Source organism: Schistocerca cancellata, chromosome 8, assembly GCF_023864275.1.
Source record: "Schistocerca cancellata isolate TAMUIC-IGC-003103 chromosome 8, iqSchCanc2.1, whole genome shotgun sequence".
In the NCBI taxonomy this organism is placed as follows: Eukaryota; Metazoa; Arthropoda; class Insecta; order Orthoptera; family Acrididae; genus Schistocerca; species Schistocerca cancellata.
In genome coordinates, this window is record NC_064633.1 from 574,578,322 (window position 1) to 574,589,448 (window position 11,127).

The 11,127-nt window shown below is 41.5% G+C and overlaps 1 pseudogene; it reads left to right on the forward strand.

Moving 5' to 3' along the window:
• Positions 1-9,712: 9,712 nt before the first annotated feature.
• On the forward strand, positions 9,713-9,830 carry LOC126096097 (5S ribosomal RNA; annotated as a pseudogene).
• The last annotated feature ends 1,297 nt before the right edge of the window (positions 9,831-11,127 follow it).

Genomic DNA, 11,127 nt, shown 5'->3' on the forward strand with positions numbered 1-11,127 from the left:
CATGGTGGCGAATAACATCTTCACACAACTCTGTGTTTGTCATTTTAATATAAACGACACTACTCATGATCGAAAAATGGATTCCGATAACGTGGTTAGGATCTAAACGAACTTCTTCACGTATGAACGTTTCAACTTCATGTGCACGAGGTCGCGCATGTTGAGCTGGGTAGGAAACTTTAAGGGTCGCACGGCGGTAAGCGCTCGACATGTTGTTCATGGTGGACGGACACAAGCCTTGAAGCTACGACGCGGAAGTAAACAACGCCTGCAGCGGAGCACTGGCCGGCGCGCGGGGCCGTCCGCACGCTGCCACGGCTGAGAGCCGACTGTCCAACTGAACTACCCAAGCACTACTCACGCCCCGTCCTCACAGCTTTACTTCTGCCAGTACCTCGTCTCCTACCTTCCGAACTTTGCAGAAGCTCTCCTGCGAACCTTGCAGAACTAGCACTCCTGAAAGAAAGGACATAGCGGAGACATGGCTTAGCCACAGCCTAGGGGATGTTTCCAGAATGAGATTTTCACTCTGCAGCGGAGCGTGCGCTGATATGAAACTTTCTGGCAGATTAAAGTAAAGCTGTGAGGACGGGGCGGGAGTCGTGCATGGGTAGCTCAGTTGGTAGCCGGCACGGTAGCTCAGCGTGTGGAGTCAGGGAGCTGCTTGGCCTCTGTAATAAAAAGAACTGAGTGGAAGGATCAACAAACGAACTTTAACGGGTGTCATGTGATGTCCGCAACGACTCAATACAACGATCACAACGAACAAAATGAAAAAAGAAAAAAAAAGTTGGTAGAGCACTTGCCCGCGAAAGGCAAAGGTCCCGAGTTCGAGTCTCGGTCCGGTACACAGTTTTAATCTGCCAGGAAGTTTCATATGAGCGCACACTCCGCTGCAGAGTGAAAATCTCATTCTAAGTCCACTTCTATCTCAAAACCTTTGGTATTAACATTCCTGTGTTTTAATGTACTCTTCTTCCTATTGTATCCATAAACAAACATAAAAGTTTTTTGCAGTTTGAGTGATAGAGAGTACAGACAGAAGAGAGAGAACTAAAGAAAATGAAAGTAACTTTGACTCAAATCGTGTTTCGTAATATTATGTACCTCAACTACACTCTTACCTAACTACTTCAGCAAGTGGGCTGATACCGTCGTTGTTTAGCACCCTTGGGATAAACTCACACGAACTTTTGCTTTAATTTCTGAATTTATTTGCGCAGGAGGAAAACAGTATAATTCCACGAACAATCTATTTCTAGACAATAGGTCCTATCAAGAAGATTATAGTTCACTGTTCAAAGTAGAAGAATCAGTGCTTTCAGATCAGAACATATCGTATCATCTGACTTTCATAAATGGATAAATGGCTCCTGTAGAGTATTTATCCATTTTAATGGGATTTTATTTATAACACGGGTTTCGGGAGTTTGCCCACCTTTAGTTGGTGTAATACATATTCAAATCTTCAACTAACACATCGGTTGCAATTTGGATGCTGCAGCTGTCCTGTACAAGATAACGTTATTTAAATAATACACTTGTTACATGTTTACAACATAAGCTGAAGCGCCAAAGAAACTGGTATAGGCATGCGTATTCAAATACAGGGATATGTAAACAGGTAGAATACGACGCTGCGGTCGGCAACGCTTATACTCGTACAAGACAAAATATGTCTGGCGCAATTGTTAGATCGGTTACTATTGCTACAATGGCAGGTTATAAACATTTAATTGAGTTTGAATGTGGTGTTAGAGTCGGCGCACGAGCATTGGGACACAGCATCTCCGAGGTAACGAAGTGGGGATTTTCCAGTACGACCATTTCACGTGTGTAGACCCTGCCGTCAATATCAGGAATCTGGTAAAACATCAAGTCCACGACATCCCTGCGGCCGGAAAAAGATCCTGCAAGAACGGGACCAGTGACGACTGAAGAGGATCGTTGAACGTGACAGAAGTGTGATCCATCTGAAAATCGCTGCAGATTTCAATGCTGGGCCATCAACAAGTGTCAGCGTGCGAACCATTCAACGAAACATAATCGATATGGGCTTTCGGTGCCGAAGGCTCTCTCGTTTTCTCTTGATGACTGCTCGACCCAAAGCTTTACGCCTCGAGCACCGACATTGGACTGTTGACGACTGGGAACACGTTGCGTGGTCGGACGAGTCTTGTTTCAAATTGTATCGAGCTGATGGACGTGTACGAGAATGGAGATAACCTCATGAATCCATGGACCGTGTATGTCAGAAGGGGATTGTTCAAGCTGGTGGAGTCTCTGTAATGGTGTGAGGCGTTTGCATTTGGAGTGATATGTGACCCCTGATACGTCTAGATACGACTCTGACACGTACGTAAACATACTGACTCAAAAAAATGTTCAAATGTGTATGAAATCTTATGGGACTTAACTGCTAAGGTCATCAGAGCCTAAGCTTACACACTACTTAACCTAAATTATCCTAAGGACACACACCCATGCCCGAGGGAGGACTCGAATACCTCCGCCGGGACCAGTCGCACAGTCCATGACTGCAGCGCCCGAGACCGCTCGGCTAATCCCGCGCGGCAAACATCCTGACTGATCACCTGTATCCATTCATGCCCATTGAGCATTCCGACGGATTTGGGCAATTCCAGCAAGACAATGCGACACTCCACTCGTCCAGAATTGCTACAGAGTGGCTCCAGGAACACTCTTCTGACTTTAAACACTTCCGCTGGCCACCAAGCTCCGTAGACGTTAACATTATTGAGCACGTCTGGGATGCCTTGCAGCGTGCTGTTCAGAAAAGTTCTCCACGCCATCGTACTCTTACGGATTTATGGACAGCCCTGCAGGATTAATGGTATCAATTCCCTCCAGCACTACTTCAGACATTAGTCGAGTCCATGCCACATCGTGTTGCGGCACTTCTGCGTGCTCGCCGGGCACTACACAATATTAGCCAGGTGTGCCAGTTTCTTTGGCTCTTCAGTGTATTACTCATTAGATGCACTAGTTTCTATTCTTCCATTTTTCCGCATTTATGAGGGCGGCACAAACACTTCTTCTTCGTGTGCTGCACAAAAACAGCCCAGTATCCGCCATGTTGCTGACTTACATGTTTGTTTACATCGAAAAACATATCAGTCGGCAACATGGCGGAAACTGCCTGCCAAAATCTAAGGTACACCACTTACAATATTTTCAGAGAACGCTCGTCCTTGCAGATCGGATACAGAAAATGTTAATATATCAATTGACTGCAGTAGCATACAAGGAAAGGTCCCAGCTTTAGTATCACTTATGGAATGTGATAATGTCCAGATAGCATTAGGAACAGGGAGTCGGTTGAGACCGGAAGTGAAAGAAACGAAATCCAAGTATGCTCCGCGCAAGGTCTTAGGGGAAGGGAAAGACCCATCATACTTTAACATCTGTTTAGAAAACTGCTACGTAAACAAAGAGAGCTTCATCACAGATTTGAAATACAGTCAGCTCCACAATAAAGCGTACGCCGTTATCTATATAAAATAAAAGGCACTATTATAACTAACTGGTAATATGGAAATACATGTTACTGCTAATTTTACAGTTAGCTAATAGTTTATTCAATCGCCACCATTATCGATTACAGCTTGGCCCCTTTTTGGCATGCTTTTCACGGGATTTTATGCATATTCTCTCTGTAACGATCTCCATATCGTCCTGATTTTTATGGCAAATGCTTTAAGGTATGTATTGGCTTTCTTTTAAGTTTCATCTCAATACACGACCAAAAATTTGCTCTCGGATTTGCATCCGGAGACATTGCAGGCCAGTCCATCATGGACACCCCCTTGTTCTGTTTCCATGCTGTACGGAGACGGTTGCTACGTTTCGGATCATTATCCTCTTTAAGGACCCAGTTTGCCTCGCTCGAAACATACAGCTTCTTAACGGACCTCGGAAGGCATTTTTGATGGAAATTGCAAATTTTTTAGCATTTAAATTGGTTGTAAATAAGTGCAAATAGCCAAAACTGCAGGCCGGCCGGAGTGGCCGTGCGGTTCTAGGCGCTACAGTCTGGAGCCGAGCGACCGCTACGGTCGCAGGTTCGAGTCCTGCCTCGGGCATGGATGTGTGTGATGTCCTTAGGTTAGTTAGGTTTAATTAGTTCTAAGTTCTAGGCGACTGATGACCTCAGAAGTTAAGTCGCATAGTGCTCAGAGCCAGCCAAAACTGCAACCGACGAAATAAAACATTCAACTCTCCCACTGTTTATCTATACACTGAGTACAGATTTCAGATCACTACCAGAGATGACGCTGCGGGCGTTACGTCTAACATTATAGCGTACACTTTCTTGAGGAACTGACTGTACCTGACAAACAAAGGCTGAAAGAAGCGAAAATGAGCATAAGGAGAGCGATGAGAGAAGCGTTCATTGACTTGGAATGTAAAATTTTGTCTACCGATCTAACTAAAAACCCTCAGGGGCTTTCTTTCTTACGTAAAAATCAATAAACAGTCATAAATCTTCTACTAAGTCACTCAGTGGCCATACAGGCACAGAAACGGAAGAAAACAGAGAGAAGGCCGAAATACTGAAGTCAGTCTTCCGAAATCGTTTGACCGTGGAAAATCGTAATAGAGTCCATCCTTTCAACTATCGTGCGAACGACGAAGTGTCAGATATTAAGATAACCAATCGCGGAACAGAAAAACAACTACAGTTGCTTAATAGTGAAAAGGCCTCAGGACGAGATGAGTTGCTGTAAGATCCCAGGAAGATTATCCGAAAGAATTTGTTCCCCTTCTAGCAACTGTTTATCGTAGTTCGTTGGAACAGCGAAGGGTACCTAGCGACTGATAAAAGGTGCAGTCCATTCAAGTTTTCAAGAAGGGTCGTTGGACAAATGTACATCATTATAGACCTTTACTGTTGACTTCAAATTTCGGGATAAGCTACATCTACATCATACTCCGCAAGCCATCTAATGATGTGTGGCGGAGGGTACTTTCGTATTTTCGGTGCCACTAACTAATCCCTCCAACCTTGTTCCACTCGCGAATTATGCGTGGGAAGAACGATTGTCGATAAGCCTCTGTATTGACATTTCCCGAATTTTCTCCTCGTGGTCAATACGCGAGATGTATGTAGGGGGAAGTAATATCTTGTCTGACTCTTCCTGAAAAGTGATGTCTCGGAATTTCAGTAGTAAATCTCTCCGTGATGCACAACGCCTCTCTTGTAATGACTGCCAGTGGAGTTTGTTTAGCCTCTCCGTAACGCTCTCTCGCCAGATAAAAGATCCCGTGACGAAACGCGCCGCTCTTCGTTGGATCTTCTCTATCTCCTCTATCAGTTCTGCCAGATAGGGATCCCAGATACATGAACAAAATAATCTGGCGAACAAGCGCCTTATAAGACACTTCTTTCGTGGATGACTTACATTTCCAATAATTTCCAATAATTATGGAACATGTTTTACATTCAGGTATTATGAAATTTCTGGAGAATCAAGATCGCCTATATAAAGATAAACATGGTTTCCGCAAACAAAGATCCTACAAAATTCAGCTCGCTTTGTTCATCTATGGTATCTATAGGTATAGCGATGTAGACAATAGCACTCATGTTGATAACGCCTTCCTTACGGCCAGGAAACTGTTTCACAACGCCCCGCATTGCAGTTTAGTGAAATAAATACGAGCTTACCGAATATAGGACCAGATTTGTGATTGAATTCAAGACTTCTTCGCAGACAGAACTCAGCACGTCACTATTAACGGAAAAAATCGACAATTAGAGGTAATTTTCTGAGTACCCAAAGGAATTGTGATAGGAATGTTGGTATATAAATGATGTGGTACAATGCGTCAGAAGCTCTTTGAGACTGTTGACAGATGATGCGATTGTCTACAAGAAAGTAGCAACGCCAGACTACAGTACAGATTTGTAGAATGAACTACAGAGAATTAATGAATGGTGCAGACTCTGGCAGTCGACCATGAACGAAAGTAAATATAACATATTGCGCATAACTAGGAAACGAAATCCACTGCTGTGCATCTACACTATAGATGAAAAATTTCTGGAAACAGTATCTGCCATAATGTAATTAGGACTATTTATCCAGAGGCTCCTTAAGTGAAATGACCACGTAAAACAAATAATAGGAAAATTAGATGCTAGAATGAGATTCACAGGATCAGTTTTAAGGAAATATAACTCATCGGGGAAGGAAGTGGCTTACAACGCGCTTGTTCGACCGATTCTTGAGTGCTGTTCGTCGTTCTGGGATCCTTACCAGGTTGGGCTGATAGGACACAAACAAAATATCGAAGAGCGGCATGTTTTATCAGGGGATCGTTTAGTCGCCGTGACAGCGTTACAGAGATGCTCAACAAACCACAGTGGCAGACGTTACAAGAGAGGCGATGCGCATCATGGAGAGGTTTACTACTGAAATTTCGAGAGAGTGCTTTCCGGGAAGTCGGGAAACATAGCACTTCCTCCCAGATGCATCTCGAGAAATGACCACGACGAGAAAATTCGAGAAATTGGAGCCAATACAGAGTCTTATCGACCATCACTCTACCCACGCATAATTCGCGAGTGGAACAGGGAAGGGGGGATCAATTATTAGTACCAGAAGTACCCTCTGTCACACACCGTTTGGTGGCTTCCGGGATATTGATGTAGGACACAATTGTTGATTTGCACAGCTGTGCATCCAAATTGCAGTCGATGTTTTTAACGGTGTGTTAATTGAATATTGAAGTAAGTATTACGCCAATTAAAGATGGACTAAAGCCCGGAACATGTATGAAGATACATAGAAATGTGGGTGCCTGCTTTATTTCTTAAAGAAAATTCATCCACAGCCAAGGAGCTCAACGTCCAATGAAATAGATAAATTATTGCCACCTGTAGACTTTTCTAAGAATTACGGTCCTCAGTTACTTTCGCATGTATTGTCATACAGCATCCACCTAGCATTTCGTTATGGACTCGGACTTTTCTAATGTTCTGAAATCCAGCAAAGAACTTCCTTGGTGCATCTATCTACCTTTTTCCTGTAAACATATGGCGTTATTTTCCATTTCATTTTCTGAACAGACTTACGTCTTCCACTCCAGTATCTTCTTTTATTCTCACGTAACATGGATCTTTCCATTGCTCACCATGCAAATATCAGTTTTTGAATGGATTTAAGATTACAAACTCATACCTTACGCCGTAAGGAAAATTAGGCGGTTTCGTAAAATATTTTTCATTGACAGCGACATTATGGGTCATATTTATTCTTCAAAATGGTTGAAATGGCTCTAAGCACTATGAGATTTAACATTTGAGGTCATCAGTCCCCTAGACTTAGAACTAAATAAACCTAACTAACCTAAGGACATCACACACATCCATGCCCGAGGCAGGATTCGAACCTGCTACCGTGACAGCCGCGTGGTTCCGGACTGAAGCGCCTAGAACCGCTCGGCCACAGAGGTCGGCATTTATTCGTCAGTTCATTGTTTTTTCTGTCTAGTGTTTGTCTTCAGATTCTCTAGGTACTATAACTCATTGATGGCGTCGTTTATAGTTTGTATTGCTTCTTTTTTGATATCTTTATTCAACAAAATTTTGCAAAAACGGACAATGTCTGATGGGATAGCAGCAATCAGTGATTGTATAATGTTACTTATAATCCATCTTGATTGCAAAATTTTTTATTCATATGACCGGTTTCGGTTCGTTCAGAACCATCTTCAGATCTGTAACGATAATGATACTAATTTACTATTTCACGGAAGCAAATCTTTTTCATCCTATCTAATCAACATCAAATGTACCAGAACGTACCTGATATTTCAGTTACAGGAGTAACCCGTCGAAATCCAGAAACTTTCACATGCTGCGTCAGATAAAATGGGTTGGCAGAATGCACGTCATTTATATTAATTATAACACTATTACCGACAGGTGGCGTCTGGTACATTTGTTACATTTCATTTGCACATACTGTATTCAGTAGATTTTTTTTGATTAACTTTTATCTCCAAAAATACTTAATTAAAATATGTAGATGTCAAGGTTAAAATCTGTGCTTATCAAAAGAATTACAGATAAGATTGAAAGATGCTTTCGTAAATCCGACGTTAAAATAGGGTTCCGAACAAATAACACGTTAAAATTGAAGCTCCGGCACAAAATATGTAATAGTAGGAATAAATTTCAGGATTCAGGTGTATATAAGATCAAATGTAATGACTGCTGTAAACAATATATGGATCACACTGGTAGGAACTTTGAAACCAGATTCAGGGAGCACACCTTCTCTCAAAACAAAACAGCTTTTGGGCGCGCATATGGCTGCCACAGAGCACTCAGTCACGAACATTGAACACAATTTAAACATCCTGCATAGAGCTCATAAGGGACGGTTTCTTAGCATTTTGGAAGAAATTGAAATATACACCCACAAAAATAAAGATCCGGATTTAATCATCAACGAGCAAGGCGGATTCAATCATAACGCCTATTTTAGGATTTATGACGACTTACTAAGATGACAACTGTTGCGTGTGGGGGTCCAGGCCAAGGGATGAGAGAAGGTGCGCGGTGGAGAAGCCGAAAGACGCGTGCAGCGCCTGGCGTCGTTGACGGGGCCCTCCTGCGCGGCCCTCTTGCCCGCGGCGATGGACATCAGACGACTGAGCGGACCGCGGCACAACACCGAAATGACGGGTACCACGGAAGCAGACCGTGGAGGAAAACAAGTCTACACCAGCGCCATAGATATAGAAATCGCCCTATGTTTTTTAAATCGTATAAAAATGATAATTTTACTGTTTTTTTTTATTTTGATAAGTACAGATTTTAACCTTGACCTCTATATATTTTAATTAAGTATTTTTGAAGATAAAAGTTAATAAAAAAATCTACTGAATACAATATGTGCAAATGAAATGTAACAAATGTACCAGACGCCACCTGTCGGTAATAGTGTTATAATTAACATAAATGACGTGCATACTGCCAATCAATCTTACGTGACGCAGCACGTGAAAGTTGCTGAATTTGGGCGGGTTACTCCTGTAACTGAAATATCAGGTAAGTTCTGGTACATTTGATGTTGATTAGGTAGGATGAAAAAGATTTGCTTCCGTGAAATAGTAAATTAGTATCATTATCGTTAGAGATCTGAAGATGGTTCCGAACGAACCGAAACCGGTCATATGAATAAAAATTTTTGCAATTAAGACGGATTATAAACTAACATTATACAATAAAATTTTAGTTTTTTACATCTGAAATTCTGTTCTTCTTTCAGACTTGCACTACTGGTTCCTTCCTCTCGTTACTGGAGTTAACATAAGCAAGGAGCAAACAGCCCAATGTCAACCGCAAAAAAGAGATTTTATAAGCTGTTCCATTAACACATATTCCTTAATTTCCCCAACTTGTACCATCAGCATCACTCTTTATTAAATGTGAATCAGTCTAGCTTTTTGTAGCACCATTAATTCTATAAAACTTACGCTTTTCTAAAAATTAGTCGTTATCTACACAATGATATATCATGTACAGATTATGAAAAATACCAACTGATGATATTTGGTGTTAAAGGTACGTGGTATTTGCTGAGCAAGTATGTAAATGGAATTCTCAGAAGGGCAAGTCTTCTGTAATCCAACCTGTAACTCTAAACAATGGTTTTTATTTTTAAAAAATTTAAAAATGTCCAACGGCCTTGCTGCAGTGGTAACACCGGTTCCCGTCAGATCACCATAGTTAAGCACTATCGGGCTGGGTTAGCACTTGGATGGGTGACCATCCGGTCTGCCGAGCGCTGTTGGCAAGTGGGGTGCACTCAGCCCTTGTGAGGCAAACTGAAGATCTACTTGATTGAGAAGTAGCGGCTCCGGTCTCGGAAACTGACACACTGCCGGGAGAGCGGTGTGCTGACCAACTGCCCCTCGTATCCGCATCCAGTGACGCCCGTGGCCTGTTGGTGATACGGCGGCCGGTCGGTAGCGTTGGGTCTTCCAAGGCCTGTTCGGACAGAGTTTAAAAAAAAATGCGTTATATATATCACAAGAGGGGGATTATTGGGCTACGCCAACTGTCTGCTTCCCCTGAATTAGATCAACTACAGCACTTTGCAAAGAATCCGTAATTACTGTTGCAAGATGCTTTGGCATTAGTTCTCTCTTATCATTAAACGTTTGAAATCCAGCTGTGTCAAGGTTATTCAAATACCTAATGGCATTGTAGACATCTTGCTCTCTTTCGGAAAGTTATTATTTCATCAATAACTGTGTTTTTGATTTCGGTCTTGAACCATACAAATTTTTAAATAAACCTCTGGAAGTTTGTACAATTTTTACACCAATGTTACTGTACCACCTGCGATCTTAACTGATAAAATGTGGTGTCTGTTCAACGTAAATTTCTCAGTAGTTTGCACCAAATTGTTATTGATTTCTTTTTATTTTGCCTTCCAACTTTTCTTTAAAACTTCTCATATTTACTAATGGTTTAGTTTAATTTTGCATATACTGTTATTTTTCTATTACCATTTCCATGAAATTCTGGATTTCTCTTTAATATCTGCCTTATCCAATTTGAGATTTTCTATATTTTTGCTTACTTGTTTTTGCCAGATCTTTTGCTGTTTGCTTTCCTGCCTTTGTTAAAAAGCACCTACTCATCTCTCTCTATAAAGTCTGCTGTTGCTTACATAGGCCTACCGAACCTTATGCTTAATCTTATCTGGTATGTCTCCCAGCTCTAAAACGTACTCTTATATTCGAGTTCTTGCCTGATGAGTTGGTTTCTTTCTACCTCTGTATACTCCGACTTTGAAACTGAGGAGTATAATTTCAGTGTTGTTTGATTAAACCTGGTTATAATCCGACAATCAATATATTATTTCGTGGTATATACAATTTTAAACGAAGACTTTACATACAACAATGTTTCACCAGGAGTCCTGTATATCAGAAAACTTGTATTTATTGATTATCGGCTGATATGTAAAATGCTACTAAGCAATGTGAATAGTCTGAAACTTTGTAATGCTACACGTTCACAGATGCAAATAATCGTGTAAAAATTTGAAGTAAATTGGTAGTGACCTTTTCGAGATTTTTGCT